At 49.8% G+C, this 19,366-nt stretch overlaps 1 protein-coding gene across 4 annotated transcripts in view; it reads right to left on the bottom strand.

Annotated features, from left to right (window-relative positions):
- Window positions 1-5,433, bottom strand: part of LOC123758389 (ras-like GTP-binding protein RhoL) — a 179,258-nt gene extending 173,825 nt beyond the window's left edge. Inside the window, exon 1 of one of the 4 annotated variants that reach the window (XM_045742741.2) lies at window positions 5,003-5,433. The gene's annotated coding sequence lies outside the window, so the exon portion shown is untranslated. Of the gene's footprint in view, window positions 1-4,883; window positions 4,976-5,002 lie in introns of those variants that run through there. The other 3 variants (XM_045742744.2, XM_069322438.1, XM_069322437.1) reach the window with 3 other exon arrangements.
- Window positions 5,434-19,366: the final 13,933 nt, after the last annotated feature.

The raw sequence follows: 19,366 nt of genomic DNA, 5'->3' as shown, positions 1-19,366 counted from the left end.
GGTTAGCTATTCCCTCACTTACCTCTGGAATTTCTCCTTGCTCTAAGGTGAAGACCTCCTGGAACTTCTTATTCAATTCCTCACACACTTCCTTGTCATTTGTAGTGAATCCTTCCGCCCCTATCCTTAATCTCATAACCTGTTCCTTTACTGTTGTTTTTCTCCTAATGTGGCTATGCAGCAATTTAGGCTGAGTCTTTGCCTTGCTTGCGATGTCATTTTCATATTGTCTTTCTGCCTCTCTTCTCATCCTGACATATTCATTCCTGGCATTCTGGTATCTTTCTCTGCTCTCCAGTGTCCTGTTATTCCTATAGTTTCTCCATGCCCTTTTACTTTGCTGCTTAGCTAGCCTACATCTTTGATTAAACCATGGGTTTCTCATCTTCATTTCTCTGTTTTCCTTTTGGACTGGGACAAACTTGTTTGCTGCGTCCTTGCACTTCTGCGTGATGTAATCCATCATATCTTGGGCCGTCTTTCCCCTGAGCTCCGTTTCCCATGCTATATCTGTTAGGAATTTTCTTATCCCCTCATAGTTTCCCTTTCGGTATGCTAACCTTTTGGTTTCTGTATCCCTCCTCGAGTTCAATAACCCTTCTTCTGTGTGTGTGTGTACTCACCTAGTTGTACTCACCTAGTTGTGTTTGCGGGGGTTGAGCTCTGGCTCTTTGGTCCCGCCTCTCAACCGTCAATCAACAGGTGTACAGATTCATGAGCCTATCGGGCTCTGTCATATCTACACTTGAAACTGTGTATGGAGTCAGCCTCCACCACATCACTTCCTAATGCATTCCATTTGTCAACCACTCTGACACTAAAAAAGTTCTTTCTAATATCTCTGTGGCTCATTTGGGCACTCAGTTTCCACCTGTGTCCCCTTGTGCGTGTTCCCCTTGTGTTAAATAGACTGTCTTTATCTACCCTATCAATCCCCTTCAGAATCTTGAATGTGGTGATCATGTCCCCCCTAACTCTTCTGTCTTCCAGCGAAGTGAGGTTTAATTCCCGTAGTCTCTCCTCGTAGCTCATACCTCTCAGCTCGGGTACTAGTCTGGTGGCAAACCTTTGAACCTTTTCCAGTTTAGTCTTATCCTTGACTAGATATGGACTCCATGCTGGGGCTGCATACTCCAGGATTGGCCTGACATATGTGGTATACAAAGTTCTGAATGATTCTTTACACAAGTTTCTGAATGCCGTTCGTATGTTGGCCAGCCTGGCATATGCCGCTGATGTTATCCGCTTGATATGTGCTGCAGGAGACAGGTCTGGCGTGATATCAACCCCCAAGTCTTTTTCCTTCTCTGACTCCTGAAGAATTTCCTCTCCCAGATGATACCTTGTATCTGGCCTCCTCCTATCTTGTATCTCCTCCTGTGTGTGTGTGTGTGTGTGTGTACTTACCTAATTGTACTGCCTAATTGTGCTTGCGGGGGTTGAGCTTTGGCTCTTTGGTCCCGCCTCTCAACTGTGAATCAACTGGTGTACAGATTCCTGAGCCTACTGGGCTCTATCATATCTACATTTGAAACTGTGTATGGAGTCAGCCTCCACCACATCACTTCCTAGTGCATTCTATTTATTAACTACTCTGACACTGAATAAATTCTTTTTAACGTCTCTGTGACTCATCTGGGTACTAAGTTTCCACCTGTGTCCCCTTGTTAGGGGGCCTCGTAGCCTGGTGGATAGCGCGCAGGACTCGTAATTCTGTGGCGCGGGTTCGATTCCCGCAAGAGGCAGAAACAAATGGGCAAAGTTTCTTTCACCCTGAATGCCCCTGTTACCTAGTAGTAAATAGGTACCTGGGAGTTAGTCAGCTGTCACGGGCTGCTTCCTGAGGGTGGAGGTCTGGTCGAGGACCGGGCCGCGGGGACACTAAAAAAAGGCACCGAAATCATCTCAAGATAACCTCAAGATTGTTTGTGTCCCACCCGTGCTGAAGAGTTTGTCCACCCTGTCAATACCCCTGAAATTTTTTTAGGTGGTTATCATGTCTCCCCTTACCCTTGTGTGTGTGTGTGTGTGTGTGTGTGTGTGTGTGTGTGTGTGTGTGTGTGTGTCTGTGTGTGTGTGTGTGTGTGTGTGTGTGTAGTGAACACAACACACAGTAAGATCAAAAGACAGTGAGAACAAGAGACAGAGAGAACAGGAGACAGAACAGGAAAGGAAATAGCAGGAATTGTTTAGTGGAAGTGTACATGGACTTATCACTCGTGGATGTGATAATCCCAGTCACCACCACCACCGCTTACTACTTCCAATGCCACCACCACCACCCCCACCACCACCACCACTACCCCCACCACCACCACCACCACCACCACCACCACCACCACTACCCCCACCACCACCACCACCACCACCACCACAACCACTACCCCCACCACCACCACCACCACCACCACCACCACCACCACCACCACCACCACCACCACCACTACCCCCACCACCACCACCACCACCCCCACCACCACCACCACCACCACCACCATAATTGTCACAACCATCACCCTAATACACACACTCACCGTAGATATAGCACACAGTTAACCTCACAACCAAAACAACCATCACTGCCACAACTATGACCACAACCACAAACAACTCTAAACGTTACCACCACTTCCCTCAAACTTCACCACAGTCACTTTCAAACTTCACAACAAACACCCCAAACGTTCCTACAACTACTTTGAAACGTCCCCACAACCATCCATAAACATCACAACAACCAGCACCAAAACGTCACCACAACCACGTCCCATGGAGGTGGTTTATGTCATCTCCCGACAACATCTACACTATCGCTATCAACATTCATATAACATCTACACTATCACCATCAACGTCCTCACAACATCTACACTATCGCTATCAACATTCATATAACATCTACACTATAACCATCAACGTCCTCACAACATCTACACTATCGCTATCAACATTCATATAACATCTACACTATAACCATCAACGTCCTCACAACATCTACACTATCGCTATCAACATTCATATAACATCTACACTATAACCATCAACGTCCTCACAACATCTACACTATCACCATCAACGTCCTCACAACATCTACACTATCACCACCAACGTCCTCACAACATCTACACTATCACCACCAACGTCCTCCCAACATCTACACTATCACCATCAACGTCCTCACAACATCTACACTATCACCATCAACGTCCTCACAACATCTACACTATCACTATCAACGTCCTCACAACATCTACACTATCACTATCAACGTCCTCACAACATCTACACTATCACTATCAACGTCCTCACAAAAATCTCTCAAGTTAAAAATAATATACCGCTCTGCCCGCCTCTCCACCTGTAATGAGGCTAAAATAAATCTTTTCTTTATTCTACGAGTGTTAGGGATAAAACATCTTTGCAACATTCACAGTTATACACTTTGAATACATTCCCTCGGGCGCAGCGGTTTTTTAATTCACCCCTCTGTATACACTACTGTGTTTATATACTGACCCATGGGACACTACGGTGTTTATATACTGACCATGGGACACTACGGTGTTTATATATTGGCCCATGGGACACTACGGTGTTTATATACTGACCCATGGGACACTACGGTGTTTATATACTGGCCCATGGACACTACAGTGTTTATATACTGGCCCATGGGACACTACAGTGTTTATATACTGACCCATGGGACACTACGGTGTTTATATACTGACCCATGGGACACTACGGTGTTTATATACTGACTCATGGGACACTATGGTGTTTATATACTGACCCATGAGACACTACGGTGTTTATATACTGACCCATAGGACACTACGGTGTTTATATACTGACCCATGGGACACTACGGTGTTTATATACTGTGTCATGGACACTACGGTGTTTATATACTGACCCATGGACACTACGGTGTTTACATATACTGACCCATGGACACTACAGTAATTATATACTGACCCATGGACACTACAGTGTTTATATACTGACCCATGGGACACTACAGTGTTTATATACTGACTCATGGACACTACGGTGTTTACATACTGACCCATGGACACTACGGTGTTTACATATACTGACCCATGGACACTACGGTGTTTACATATACTGACCCATGGACATTACGGTGTTTATATACTGACCCATGGACACTACGGTGTTTATATACTGACCCATGGACACTACGGTGTTTACATATACTGACCCATGGGACACTACGGTGTTTACATATACTGACCCATGGACACTACGGTGTTTATATACTGACCCATGGACACTACGGTGTTTATATACTGACCCATGGGACACTACGGTGTTTATATACTGTGTCATGGACACTACGGTGTTTATATACTGACCCATGGACACTACGGTGTTTACATATACTGACCCATGGACACTACGGTGTTTATATACTGACCCATGGGACACTACGGTGTTTAGATTCATAATAACGTTCCGTCAGAAGAAACAGTAAGCCGTGTCTGGCCGGGAAACAACGCCAACAACTTCAGGTGCAGCTCAGGATGACAAAAGCAGGTTTAGTAAAGCGTCCCTTAATAAAATAGATTAAGAATGTCCATTTTACACTTTCTTGAATAGGAATGAGTAATGGGGGTCACGATTGAAGTAAAACATTATTCACAAGTTATATAAATTCTATGAGATTAGTTTCAGAAAAAAATAGGTTAATGTTGATTTGGAAATAAAGTTATTTCCTCCATCCCACAAGAAAGGGTGGACAAATACAATGATTAGGAGAACACCTTCACACATAATTATCACACAACTAAATTTACTGATTGTAACAGACAAAAATAATCAAACTCTACAATTTACGAGAAAGAAAAAGTGGTGTTTACACAGACGGACGCAGCAGAGTCACATGAGCCAACAAGGGATAATGAGCCAGTTGAGTGTCAGGGTGGTGGAGGAGAAGAGTGCAGGGGTGAAGTAGTGGAGAAAGACTGTGGGTATTTACCTGGTTTATCCAGTGGCTGCCGGCCCCCGCACCATGACCCAGGCACAGCTGCTGACTGACACTCTCACACCTCCACACTGGTACTTTCCTCCTCGTGACGTCACCCTCACCAACTTCCCAACTCATGACGTCATCATCGCTCGACGCTTGATTGGCTAGTTCAGACGTTCATCATGGCTCTGTCAACTCAAGCTTTGACGAACATTTTGTAAGTTGTTCCTTAATTTGTTTGTTTTAGTGTTTAACCCATCACGTAGCACACATAATGGGTGACTCCAACATGATAACACACAAGGAGCGATGTTGTTGTTGTTGATATAGGGGCGACGACGATCGTGGGATCGAATGTGCCCCGGCGAACCCGGTAAGGGTTAAACGCTAAGCCCGGAAAGAGCGAATCGCCAAGACAGATCGCGAAACGAATGACGCCATCACTGGAATGTAATATGACTCGCGGCAAACAAACGCAGACAAGCGGATGATTGGGAAGCCCCAGGATCCCTCAGGGTGACAAGCACCAGCCCCGCACCACACTGGCAACACTGCGGAGCATAACTAGAAACTTGTGCCACAACTAAAACGCTAAAGTCATCCAGTGTCCCCCGGCAGAGCAGAAGCCAGCCGCCCACCACGGCTGAGGCACACCTGGAGTCCACCACGGCTGAGGGCACACCTGGGGCCCACCACGGCTGAGGGCACACCTGGAGCCCACCACGGCTGAGGCACACCTGGAGTCCACCACGGCTGAGGGCACACCTGGGGCCCACCACGGCTGAGGGCACACCTGGAGCCCACCACGGCTGAGGGCACACCTGGGGCCCACCACGGCTGAGGGCACACCTGGAGCCCACCACGGCTGAGGGCACACCTGGGGCCCACCACGGCTGAGGGCACACCTGGAGCCCACCACGGCTGAGGCACACCTGGAGTCCACCACGGCTGAGGGCACACCTGGGGCCCACCACGGCTGAGGGCACACCTGGAGTCCACCACGGCTGAGGGCACACCTGGGGCCCACCACGGCTGAGGGCACACCTGGAGCCCACCACGACTGAGGGCACACCTGGGGCCCACCACGGCTGAGGGCACACCTGGAGCCCACCACGGCTGAGGGCACACCTGGAGCCCACCACGGCTGAGGGCACACCTGGAGCCCACCACGGCTGAGGGCACACCTGGAGCCCACCACGGCTGAGGGCACACCTGGAGTCCACCACGGCTGAGGGCACACCTGGGGCCCACCACGGCTGAGGGCACACCTGGAGCCCACCACGACTGAGGGCACACCTGGGGCCCACCACGGCTGAGGGCACACCTGGAGCCCACCACGGCTGAGGGCACACCTGGAGCCCACCACGGCTGAGGGCACACCTGGAGTCCACCACGGCTGAGGGCACACCTGGGGCCCACCACGGCTGAGGGCACACCTGGAGCCCACCACGGATGAGGGCACACCTGGAGCCCACCACGGCTGAGGGCACACCTGGAGCCCACCACGGCTGAGGGCACACCTGGAGCCCACCACGGCTGAGGGCACACCTGGGGCCCACCACGGCTGAGGGCACACCTGGAGTCCACCACGGCTGAGGGCATACCTGGGGCCCACCACGGCTGAGGGCACACCTGGAGCCCACCACGACTGAGGGCACACCTGGGGCCCACCACGGCTGAGGGCACACCTGGAGCCCACCACGGCTGAGGGCACACCTGGGGCCCACCACGGCTGAGGGCACACCTGGAGCCCACCACGGCTGAGAGCACACCTGGAGCCCACCACGGATGAGGGCACACCTGGAGCCCACCACGGCTGAGAGCACACCTGGAGCCCACCACGGATGAGGGCACACCTGGAGCCCACCACGGCTGAGGGCACACCTGGAGCCCACCACGGATGAGGGCACACCTGGAGCCCACCACGGCTGAGGGCACACCTGGAGCCCACCACGGCTGAGAACACACCTGGAGCCCACCACGGCTGAGGGCACACCTGGAGCCCACCACGGCTGAGGCACACCTGGAGCCCACCACGGCTGAGGGCACACCTGGAGCCCGCAGCGGCTGAGAGCACACCTAGAGCCCACCACGGCTGAGGGCACACCTGGAGCCCAAGACGGCTGAGGGTACACCTGGAGCCCACCACGGCTGAGGGCACACCTGGAGCCCACCACGGCTGAGAGCACACCTGGAGCCCACCACGGCTGAGAGCACACCTGGAGCCCACCACGACTGAGGGCACACCAGGAGCCCACCACGGCTGAGAGCACACCTGGAGCCCACCACGGCTGAGGGCACACCAGGAGCCACCACGGCTGAGGGCACACCAGGAGCCACCACGGCTGAGGGCACACCTGGAGCCTACCGCGGCTGAGGGCACACCTGGAGCCTACCGCGGCTGAGGGCACACCTGGAGCCTACCGCGGCTGAGGGCACACCTGGAGCCCACCACGGCTGAGGGCACACCAGGAGCCCACCACGGCTGAGGGCACACCTGGAGCCCCCTACGGCTGAGGGCACACCAGGAGCCCACCACGGCTGAGGGCACACCTGGAGCCCACCACGGCTGAGGGCACACCAGGAGCCACCACGGCTGAGGGCAAACCAGGAGCCCACCACGACTGAGGGCACACCTGGAGCCCACCACGGCTGAGGGCACACCTGGAGCCCACCACGGCTGAGGCACACCTGGAGCCCACCACGGCTGAGGGCACACCTGGAGCCCGCAGCGGCTGAGAGCACACCTAGAGCCCACCACGGCTAAGGGCACACCTGGAGCCCAAGACGGCTGAGGGTACACCTGGAGCCCACCACGGCTGAGGGCACACCTGGAGCCCACCACGGCTGAGAGCACACCTGGAGCCCACCACGGCTGAGAGCACACCTGGAGCCCACCACGACTGAGGGCACACCAGGAGCCCACCACGGCTGAGAGCACACCTGGAGCCCACCACGGCTGAGAGCACACCTGGAGCCCACCACGACTGAGGGCACACCAGGAGCCCACCACGGCTGAGAGCACACCTGGAGCCCACCACGGCTGAGGGCACACCAGGAGCCACCACTGCTGAGGGCACACCAGGAGCCCACCACGGCTGAGGGCACACCTGGAGCCCACCACGGCTGAGGGCACACCTGGAGCCGACCACGGCTGAGGGCACACCAGGAGCCACCACGGCTGAGGGCAAACCAGGAGCCCACCACGACTGAGGGCACACCAGGAGCCACCACGGCTGAGGGCACACCTGGAGCCCACCACGGCTGAGAGCACACCTGGAGCCCACCACGGCTGAGAGCACACCTGGAGCCCACCACGACTGAGGGCACACCAGGAGCCCACCACGGCTGAGAGCACACCTGGAGCCCACCACGGCTGAGGGCACACCAGGAGCCACCACGGCTGAGGGCACACCAGGAGCCCACCACGGCTGAGGGCACACCTGGAGCCCACCACGGCTGAGGGCACACCTGGAGCCCACCACGGCTGAGGGCACACCAGGAGCCACCACGGCTGAGGGCAAACCAGGAGCCCACCACGACTGAGGGCACACCTGGAGCCCACCACGGCTGAGGGCACACCTGGAGCCCACCACGGCTGAGAGCACACCTGGAGCCCACCACGGCTGAGAGCACACCTGGAGCCCACCACGGCTGAGAGCACACCTGGAGCCCACCACGACTGAGGGCACACCAGGAGCCCACCACGGCTGAGGGCACACCTGGAGCCCACCACGGATGAGGGCACACCTGGAGCCCACCACGGCTGAGGGCACACCTGGAGCCCACCACGGCTGAGAACACACCTGGAGCCCACCACGGCTGAGGGCACACCTGGAGCCCACCACGGCTGAGGCACACCTGGAGCCCACCACGGCTGAGGGCACACCTGGAGCCCGCAGCGGCTGAGAGCACACCTAGAGCCCACCACGGCTAAGGGCACACCTGGAGCCCAAGACGGCTGAGGGTACACCTGGAGCCCACCACGGCTGAGGGCACACCTGGAGCCCACCACGGCTGAGAGCACACCTGGAGCCCACCACGGCTGAGAGCACACCTGGAGCCCACCACGACTGAGGGCACACCAGGAGCCCACCACGGCTGAGAGCACACCTGGAGCCCACCACGGCTGAGGGCACACCAGGAGCCACCACGGCTGAGGGCACACCAGGAGCCACCACGGCTGAGGGCACACCTGGAGCCTACCGCGGCTGAGGGCACACCTGGAGCCTACCGCGGCTGAGGGCACACCTGGAGCCCACCACGGCTGAGGGCACACCAGGAGCCCACCACGGCTGAGGGCACACCTGGAGCCCCCTACGGCTGAGGGCACACCAGGAGCCCACCACGGCTGAGGGCACACCTGGAGCCCCCTACGGCTGAGGGCACACCAGGAGCCCACCACGGCTGAGGGCACACCTGGAGCCCACCACGGCTGAGGGCACACCAGGAGCCACCACGGCTGAGGGCAAACCAGGAGCCCACCACGACTGAGGGCACACCTGGAGCCCACCACGGCTGAGGGCACACCAGGAGCCACCACGGCTGAGGGCAAACCAGGAGCCCACCACGGCTGAGGGCACACCTGGAGCCCACCACGGCTGAGAGCACACCTGGAGCCCACCACGGCTGAGAGCACACCTGGAGCCCACCACGACTGAGGGAACACCAGGAGCCCACCACGGCTGAGAGCACACCTGGAGCCCACCACGGCTGAGGGCACACCAGGAGCCACCACGGCTGAGGGCACACCAGGAGCCCACCACGGCTGAGGGCACACCTGGAGCCCACCACGGCTGAGGGCACACCTGGAGCCCACCACGGCTGAGGGCACACCAGGAGCCACCACGGCTGAGGGCAAACCAGGAGCCCACCACGACTGAGGGCACACCTGGAGCCCACCACGGCTGAGGGCACACCTGGAGCCCACCACGGCTGAGAGCACACCTGGAGCCCACCACGGCTGAGAGCACACCTGGAGCCCACCACGACTGAGGGCACACCAGGAGCCCACCACGGCTGAGAGCACACCTGGAGCCCACCACGGCTGAGGGCACACCAGGAGCCACCACGGCTGAGGGCACACCAGGAGCCACCACGGCTGAGGGCACACCTGGAGCCCACCACGGCTGAGGGCACACCAGGAGCCACCACGGCTGAGGGCAAACCAGGAGCCCACCACGACTGAGGGAACACCTGGAGCCCACCACGGCTGAGGGCACTCCTGGAGCCCACCACGGCTGAGAGCACACCTGGAGCCCACCACGGCTGAGAGCACACCTGGAGCCCACCACGGCTGAGAGCACACCTGGAGCCCACCACGGCTGAGGGCACACCAGGAGCCACCACGGCTGAGGGCACACCAGGAGCCACCACGGCTGAGGGCACACCAGGAGCCACCACGGCTGAGGGCACACCTGGACCCACCACGACTGAGGGCACACCAGGAGCCCACCACGGCTGAGGGCACACCAGGAGCCACCACGGCTGAGGGCACACCAGGAGCCACCACGGCTGAGGGCACACCAGGAGCCACCACGGCTGAGGGCACACCAGGAGCCACGACGGCTGAGGGCACACCAGGAGCCACCACGGCTGAGGGCACACCAGGGGCCACCACGGCTGAGGACACACCAGGAGCCACCACGGCTGAGGGCACACCAGGAGCCACCACGGCTGAGGGCACACCAGGAGCCACCACGGCTGAGGGCACACCAGGAGCCCACCACGGCTGAGAGCACACCTGGAGCCCACCACGGCTGAGAGTACACCTGGAGCCCACCACGGCTGAGAGCACACCTGGAGCCCACCACGGCTGAGGGCACACCAGGAGCCACCACGGCTGAGGGCACACCAGGAGCCACCACGGCTGAGGGCACACCAGGAGCCACCACGGCTGAGGGCACACCTGGACCCACCACGACTGAGGGCACACCAGGAGCCCACCACGGCTGAGGGCACACCAGGAGCCACCACGGCTGAGGGCACACCAGGAGCCACCACGGCTGAGGGCACACCAGGAGCCACCACGGCTGAGGGCACACCAGGAGCCACGACGGCTGAGGGCACACCAGGAGCCACCACGGCTGAGGGCACACCAGGGGCCACCACGGCTGAGGACACACCAGGAGCCACCACGGCTGAGGGCACACCAGGAGCCACCACGGCTGAGGGCACACCAGGAGCCACCACGGCTGAGGGCACACCAGGAGCCCACCACGGCTGAGAGCACACCTGGAGCCCACCACGGCTGAGGGCACACCAGGAGCCACCACGGCTGAGGGCACACCAGGAGCCACCACGGCTGAGGGCACACCTGGAGCCTACCGCGGCTGAGGGCACACCTGGAGCCTACCGCGGCTGAGGGCACACCTGGAGCCTACCGCGGCTGAGGGCACACCAGGAGCCCACCAACTCTTGGCCAACCCAGCGTTGGACACGGTCATCTCGCCGGGAGAACCAGCCAGAACACGTTTAAAATCTATCAACTCTCCTGGGATCCCAGGGAATATTTGCGCCAGGCGTCGTCCGGACCGTTGAATAGGGATGCCAAACGGCAGTATCATATCCAAAACGCGAAAACAAAACGTAATCCGGCGGCTCCCAGGCGGAGGAGGTGTCCAGACGTCTGCTCTTCGTCAAGGTTGCACCAGGAGACCCACAAAGAGGGATCCCTTCACGGTAAACACACAGTGAATACTGCGACCACGATAAGAAATAATTAGTGAACCCTCCACATTATTTCACAATGGGTGAATCCTCCACATTAATAACCAATGGTGGAACCAATCATGTTAATACACAATAGGTGAACCCATCATGTTTATACACAATGGGTGATCCCATCATGTTAATACACAATGGGTGAACCCATCATGTTAATACACACTGGGTGAACCCATCATGTTAATACACAATGGGTGAACCCATCATGTTAATACACACTGGGTGAACCCATCATGTTAATACACAATGGGTGAACCCTTCACATTAATACACAATGGGTGAACCCTTCACATTAATACACAGTGGGTGAACCCATCATGTTAATACATAATGGGTGAACCCTTCACATTAATGCACAATGGGTGAACCCTTCACATTAATACACAGTGGGTGAACCCATCATGTTAATACATAATGGGTGAACCCTTCACATTAATGCACAATGGGTGAACCCTTTACATTAATACACAGTGGGTGAACCCATCATGTTAATTCATAATGGGTGAACCCTTCACATTAATGCACAATGGGTGAACCCTTCACATTAATACACAGTGGGTGAACCCATCATGTTAATACATAATGGGTGAACCCTTCACATTAATACACAATGGGTGAACCCTTCACACTAATACACAGTGAGTGAACCCATCATGTTAATACATAATGGGTGAACCCTTCACATTAATGCACAATGGGTGAACCCTTCACATTAATACACAATGGGTGAACCCTTCACATTAATACACAATGGGTGAACCCTTCACATTAATACATAATGGGTGAACCCTTCACATTAATACACAATGGGTGAACCCATCATGTTAATACATAATGGGTGAACCCTTCACATTAATGCACAATGGGTGAACCCTTCACATTAATACACAATGGGTGAACCCTTCACATTAATACACAGTGGGTGAACCCTTCACATTAATACACAATGGGTGAACCCTTCACATTAATACATAATGGGTGAACCATTCACATTAATACACAATGAGTGATGCCATCACGTTAAACACACACACAAGAGCGACTATAGAACACTATGAACGTTCACTTTAACAATACTTTGAAAGAACTTACGCAAATATCGGTAACACCTTTGGCAATATTACCAAAATCTCTAGAACTACCTGGGAGCGTCGGAACCTTAGCAGGCTAAGGTAGGACCTAACCCCAGCTAAGGTAGGACCTAACCCCAGCTAAGGTAGGACCTAACCCCAGCTAAGGTAGGACCTAACCCCAGCTAAGGTAGGACCTAACCCCAGCTAAGGTAGGACCTGTTGGAAACATCCAACACTTATTCATCATTTTTAGTACTTAAATAAATCCTGCCTATACTAATAACAGTAGTTCACTACTATTACTAACTTGTAGATAAAACAATATTAATAACTTTCCTACTGCGCAATTATTCGCCAAATCCTTCCTACTTCGTGGTGTGGTTGCGTCAAACCTTAGCAGAGGGAAAGATAATATCTACATTTCAGAGAATTAAGTTCTATTCTCACTTCATATCAGTATTCTTTCCTAAGAATTGTTAACTGATGCTGTGTTAAACAGTGATCAAATAATATCGCGTTATTAGCTGAAGATCAATAGAGACAGTATTTGCTGTTATCACAGAGTCAAGGAGAATGTAATCTCTCCTTTCGTTTTTCGTCAATATGAACATCGTTTCATATTAATTGTTATACAAAGAGAATGCGATTAATATTAGATCCTCCACAATAAACCCTAACCTTAATTTCTCGCTTGTGGAATAATTATTAGAAGAAGAATTCTCAGTTTCCATTTCCTGTACTATTGCGCATGCGTGAGCGAGACTGGTGAGGGAGGGGGAGGTGAAGGCGGCCATATTTACTGACCACAACTGGTGTTCAGAGTTCGCATAATTTACCGGCCCGTATTGACGACATTTCGCCGCAGCAAGTGTCAGGGTACCGGAGTGACTCCTTTATCGGTCAGGCGGTCGTCTGGGTGAGCATCACATCGATAAGTCCAATATGTACTTGTTAAATTGAGTACTCAAGGCGACAAAGACATGGGTTGCTTGTCGTTATGATACAGGGCCTCCTCATAACAATAACGTGAGTCCCATTCTGACTGAGCCCTCTCATTCATTCAGAAATATATGAATGTTAATCTTGCTATAGGCAACCTCTACAAATATACGGTGTTTTCAACTTGTGCCATAGAGACAGGAGGAGAGATAAGCTTCCCCTCCACACGTGACCCAGGACCGCATGTTTCGACAAACCTATTGATGCGACTCCTCTGACACGTGGTCCTATCTCTGCTATACAACTAAGGCGCTGTCATTTATTATATATGCCATTTAATTATTATTGAAATTAATTTTATCTTAATGTTATATCATGACATATTATGTTTTCTTTCATTGTGCAATTAATACAATATTTACTTTGTACTATTTCAACCCCCTCAAAGTGTGTGTACGAGTCTGCTCAATAATTTAATTTTAATATACAGTCCTCTTAATGTTCTCGTATTATATTATTATTTTTTTAACAGATTCATAGGCACTAGTTCTTGAATTTATTTCAATATATTCATTTAATACTGTTTTAAGTAACTGTTTTCACAAAAAAGGGTGGTTCTTCACAGCAATCGAATTTAATGATTATTTTTATTGATATTCTGAGCCAGACTTTCCCACATCCTTTTTGGTTCTTATCGGACTGGATAGACCACATCCAAGTGCCGTCGGGGAAGTGGTTCAAATAGCTTCGGCTATCACTTCCTTTTGTCCGATCGTGATGGTCAAGCAGATTAAGGCGTCCTATACATACCAGTTGCGTTGCTCCTGGCAGTATGGGTTCGAGTCACTTCTGGGGTGTGAGTTTTCAGTTGCATATAGTACTGGGGACTATTCAGGCTTGTTCGCATATATATATATATATATATATATATATATATATATATATATATATATATATATATATATATATATATATATATTTAATATATTTTTATTCAGGTAAGGTACATACATACATACAAGGTAAGATACAAAAGTTGATGGATTATAGATAGAGCCAGTACATACAATGCCTATAGCCACTATTACGCAAAGCGTTTCAGGCAGATATATATATATATATATATATATATATATATATATATATATATATATATATATATATATATATATATGTATATATATATATATATATATATATATATATATATATATATATATATATATATGTATGTATATATATATATATATATATATATATATATATATATATATATATATATATATATATATATATTAGTATATTTTGGTAGCAGTCTTTCCTGTAGACATATATTATTAAATATGACCGAAAAAGTAAGATTAATAATTCTAACACGAATTTTCTCAATCTTTCGTACATTACGCTTCACTGTTGGAGGTAAATCAAAAATCAATTCTCCAAAATTCATTTTTATTTCTAGTCTGACGCGACACGGGCGCGTTTCGTAAAACTTATTACATTTTCAAAGACTTTAGTTCACAAATACACAACTGAATAGAACTTACGTATCTCCGATTTTATATCTACATTTGAGTGAGGTGGAAGGGGTGATGTGGCATTAACACAAGACAGAACAAAGTGTGGTATTAATAGGGTATTAATTTCATCAACACAAGACAGAACAAGAGTATTAATAGGGTATTAATTTCATCAACACAAGACAGAACACGAAACAATGGATATTGAATAGAAGTGTTTGTAGAAAGCCTATTGGTCCATATTTCTTGATGCTTCTATATTGGAGCGGAGTCTTGAGGTGGGTAGAATATAGTTGTGCAATAATTGGCTGTTGATTGCTGGTGTTGACTTCTTGATGTGTAGTGCCTCGCAAACGTCAGCGATAGCAGGCGGCTTGACGTTTGCGAGGCACTACACATCAAGAAGTCAACACCAGCAATCAACAGCCAATTATTGCACAACTATATTCTACCCACCTCAAGACTCCGCTCCAATATAGAAGCATCAAGAAATATGGACCAATAGGCTTTCTACAAACACTTCTATTCAATATCCATTGTTTCGTGTTCTGTCTTGTGTTGATGAAATTAATACCCTATTAATACTCTTGTTCTGTCTTGTGTTGATGAAATTAATACCCTATTAATACCACACTTTGTTCTGTCTTGTGTTAATGCCACATCACCCCTTCCACCTCACTCAAATGTAGATATAAAATCGGAGATACGTAAGTTCTATTCAGTTGTGTATTTGTGAACTAAAGTCTTTGAAAATGTAATAAGTTTTACGAAACGCGCCCGTGTCGCGTCAGACTAGAAATAAAAATGAATTTTGGAGAATTGATTTTTGATTTACCTCCAACAGTGAAGCGTAATGTACGAAAGATTGAGAAAATTCGTGTTAGAATTATTAATCTTACTTTTTCGGTCATATTTAATAATATATATATATATATATATATATATATATATATATATATATATATATATATATATATATATATATATATATATATATATGTATATATACATATATATATATATGTATATATATATATATATATATATATGCATATATATATATATATATATATATATATATATATATATATATATATATATATATATATATATATATATATATATATATATATATATATATATCAGGCCAACCGTGATAGCCCCATATTGGAAAAGACTGTCACAGCAATGATTGAAAACGCAGATGCTGGAAACAAAGCCCGCTTCCTAGCGGTAACAGCACCCCACGCCGGGGATTTTTTATTTGCTGTGCCCAATGCAGCCCTGGGAACTCGCCTCAATCATGACGCTCTCCGCATTGGAGTTGCCCGTCGCCTTGCTGCCCCCATCCTCACCGAACATAGGTGCATCTGCGGAACTGCGATGGCTGACCAATATGGTCGTCATGGTCTGGTATGTCGTAAATCACAGGGTAAGATTGCAAGACATGAAGAAGTAAACGACATCATCAAGAACAGCCTCGCCACGGCCCGCTGCCCAGCATAAAGGGAACCAAACTTATTCAGACCCAACGACCTTCAGAAGCGCCCAGATGGGGTCATCTTGCTTTGTTGGAAGGATGGTAAGCAAGTAGTGTGGGACTACACATGTGCTGCCACACTGGCCAGTACCTACCTCCACTACAGCACACTGAAGGGGGTGGCACTGCTTCTTTCAGGGAAGCAGTGCCAGATAATAGCAGAAAATTATCAAATACAGAGGCCTGGCACACTGCTACGGCTTTGTTCCGATTGACTCGGAGACCCTCAGTTCGTGGAGAAAATGTGCATTGAAGTTCCTGAAGGAACAGCAGAAAATTATCAAATACAGAGGCCTGGCACACTGCTACGGCTTTATTCCGAATGGCTCGGAGACTCTCAGTTCGTGGAGAAAATGTGCATTGAAGTTCCTGAAGGAATTGGGGGACAAATTGATAGACGCTATAAAAGACCAGAGAGCAAAAAGTTTCTTGTTTCAGCGCCTCAGTGTTGCGATTCAGAGGGGGAATGCCTATTGTGTCTTGGGCACTAGTCCAACTTCGGAGGAATTCGAAAAAGTGTTTGACTTGCAACAATGATGGAACCTGTATGTGACATTTATCAATGCCCCATATTATAGCCTAAACTACATTAATTTTATTATTAATACTTTCTACAAACATTCAATGCACAAAGTAGCCTTAGTGGGCCACAGCCAATTGCCCACATCCCATTGAACTATTCCTCACACAGAGGTAAAATTTTTAGGTCACCAGGAGCAACAGCTCACAACTTTTACAATAATCCTACATTAACACCTGCGTTAGAATGGCCTCACTATCTAACCATAATCTATTTAGGTGGTAATGATATCCATATTAATTATTTCACCAACCAGCTGAAATAATTAATAATTTAAAAACCATTATTAATTCATTCAAACTAATTAGCAACTCTGTAGTATTCACATTAGTGGAACCTCGCCAACTAAGAAGTGATAACCGTTGTGGAGTAAGCCCCGAATACTATTAGTGCTGTGCTATATATATATATATATATTAATTTTCGGCTGAGAAAAAGAGTAAGGCTGGACACCACTTATCATATCAACAAAACTTGGCCTCAGACGGTGTACACCTGTCAGGAGAGTCTAGGACTCATGTGGTTGACAAATTAGTTAATACTATCAATCACCATAGAAGGTTGTGGCTAGCAAGCCAAACTTAGCTGTACATACTTATAATCTTCACTTGTGTTTATAAGTGCACATATTATATATATCTCAAAAATAATAAAATAATCCTCCAAAATTGCACCTTTATATCCGCAGTATTGCACCATTGCTTATCACTTTCGCGCTTGCCCATCCTGAGTGGTTTTGGGCGTTCCATGGGAGCACGCGGTAATAATGAAAAGTGTATACTCTTTTCAACTTTGTCACCTTAATTCTCTTCCTAGGTTTTTCAATTTAATATCAATGTGTTTGCAATAGAGTTCTCTAGAGGAGTAAATGCATATAAACTCCTAAAGCCCGGGTTACCATCCACAACAAACAGAGAAAGTGAGAGCGAGTTACCCGGGAGTGCCCAAGAGCGATAAAATGTTTACACTCTTTTCACTTTGATCACCTCAATTTTCGTCCTAGGTCTTTTATTTTGGTATCAATTGGTTCGCAATAGAATTCTCTAGAGGAGTATATGCATATAAAATAAAAAACCGGGTCACGCTCTACCCGCGGACAAGTTGAAGGCGGGCCGTGCGTTACTCTCAAGGGACCGCCCAGACGCCCACCCGCTGCACTCCCAATTCCCGCCCACAAATGTTTAATATTTTTTCCCGTTTGCTAACATCAATTTTCGTGTTACAGTGCTCAATTTGGTATGAAATTGTTCCTAATAGAATGCTTTAGATGGATAGATGCATATAAGGGCAAATGGAAGAACAATATTGCCAATACAATATGATAAATTATAAACAATATAAAAAATATATAAAAAAAACCTTTTGTACTTACCAATCCAGTGTTATTTGTGGAGCATGACATGGGTTGAACATTAGTTGTATCCTCTCCACCTGCTCCAGGAAAACGTTTCCTGAAGGGTCAAACCATGTTTTTTATAGGTGGAGTGGATGGTGGGGAAGCATTACTGCTTATCGGCCCAGAATTATTTCTTGCGATGGTATTTGGTGTAGCATGGTGCAGGACACAGTGGCACATCACACGACTTGCACTTATACCTTGTGTCCCTCCTGATACCAGGCAGTCTACAAACACGACACCTCAGACGCTTCTGTATCTTTACTTGGGTATGGGACAAATTTCTGTTCAAACGTTCTGGATTATCCACAATACGGTTCTTTTCCTGCCAGAAGCACCACTAGAGACAATCAAACCCTCGTCTTCTGACTCTGACGATGAAGATACAGCTACAGGTGAAGTGAATAGTGGGCGCCTCACACCTGATGGTCCGGGGTGTTGATGGTCCGGGGTGTTGATGGTCCGGGGTGTTGATGGTCCGGGTGTTGATGGTCCGGGAGTTGCAACATTGGCTCCAGTGACATTTACATCAGCAGCTTGTGGGATGTCATCATTTTCCTGAGGCCATTTACTATGATGAAATAACAGTAGTGACGTGA

This window comes from Procambarus clarkii, chromosome 11 (genome assembly GCF_040958095.1).
Source record: "Procambarus clarkii isolate CNS0578487 chromosome 11, FALCON_Pclarkii_2.0, whole genome shotgun sequence".
Taxonomy (NCBI): Eukaryota; Metazoa; Arthropoda; class Malacostraca; order Decapoda; family Cambaridae; genus Procambarus; species Procambarus clarkii.
This window is presented reverse-complemented; position numbering and strand designations above follow the sequence as displayed.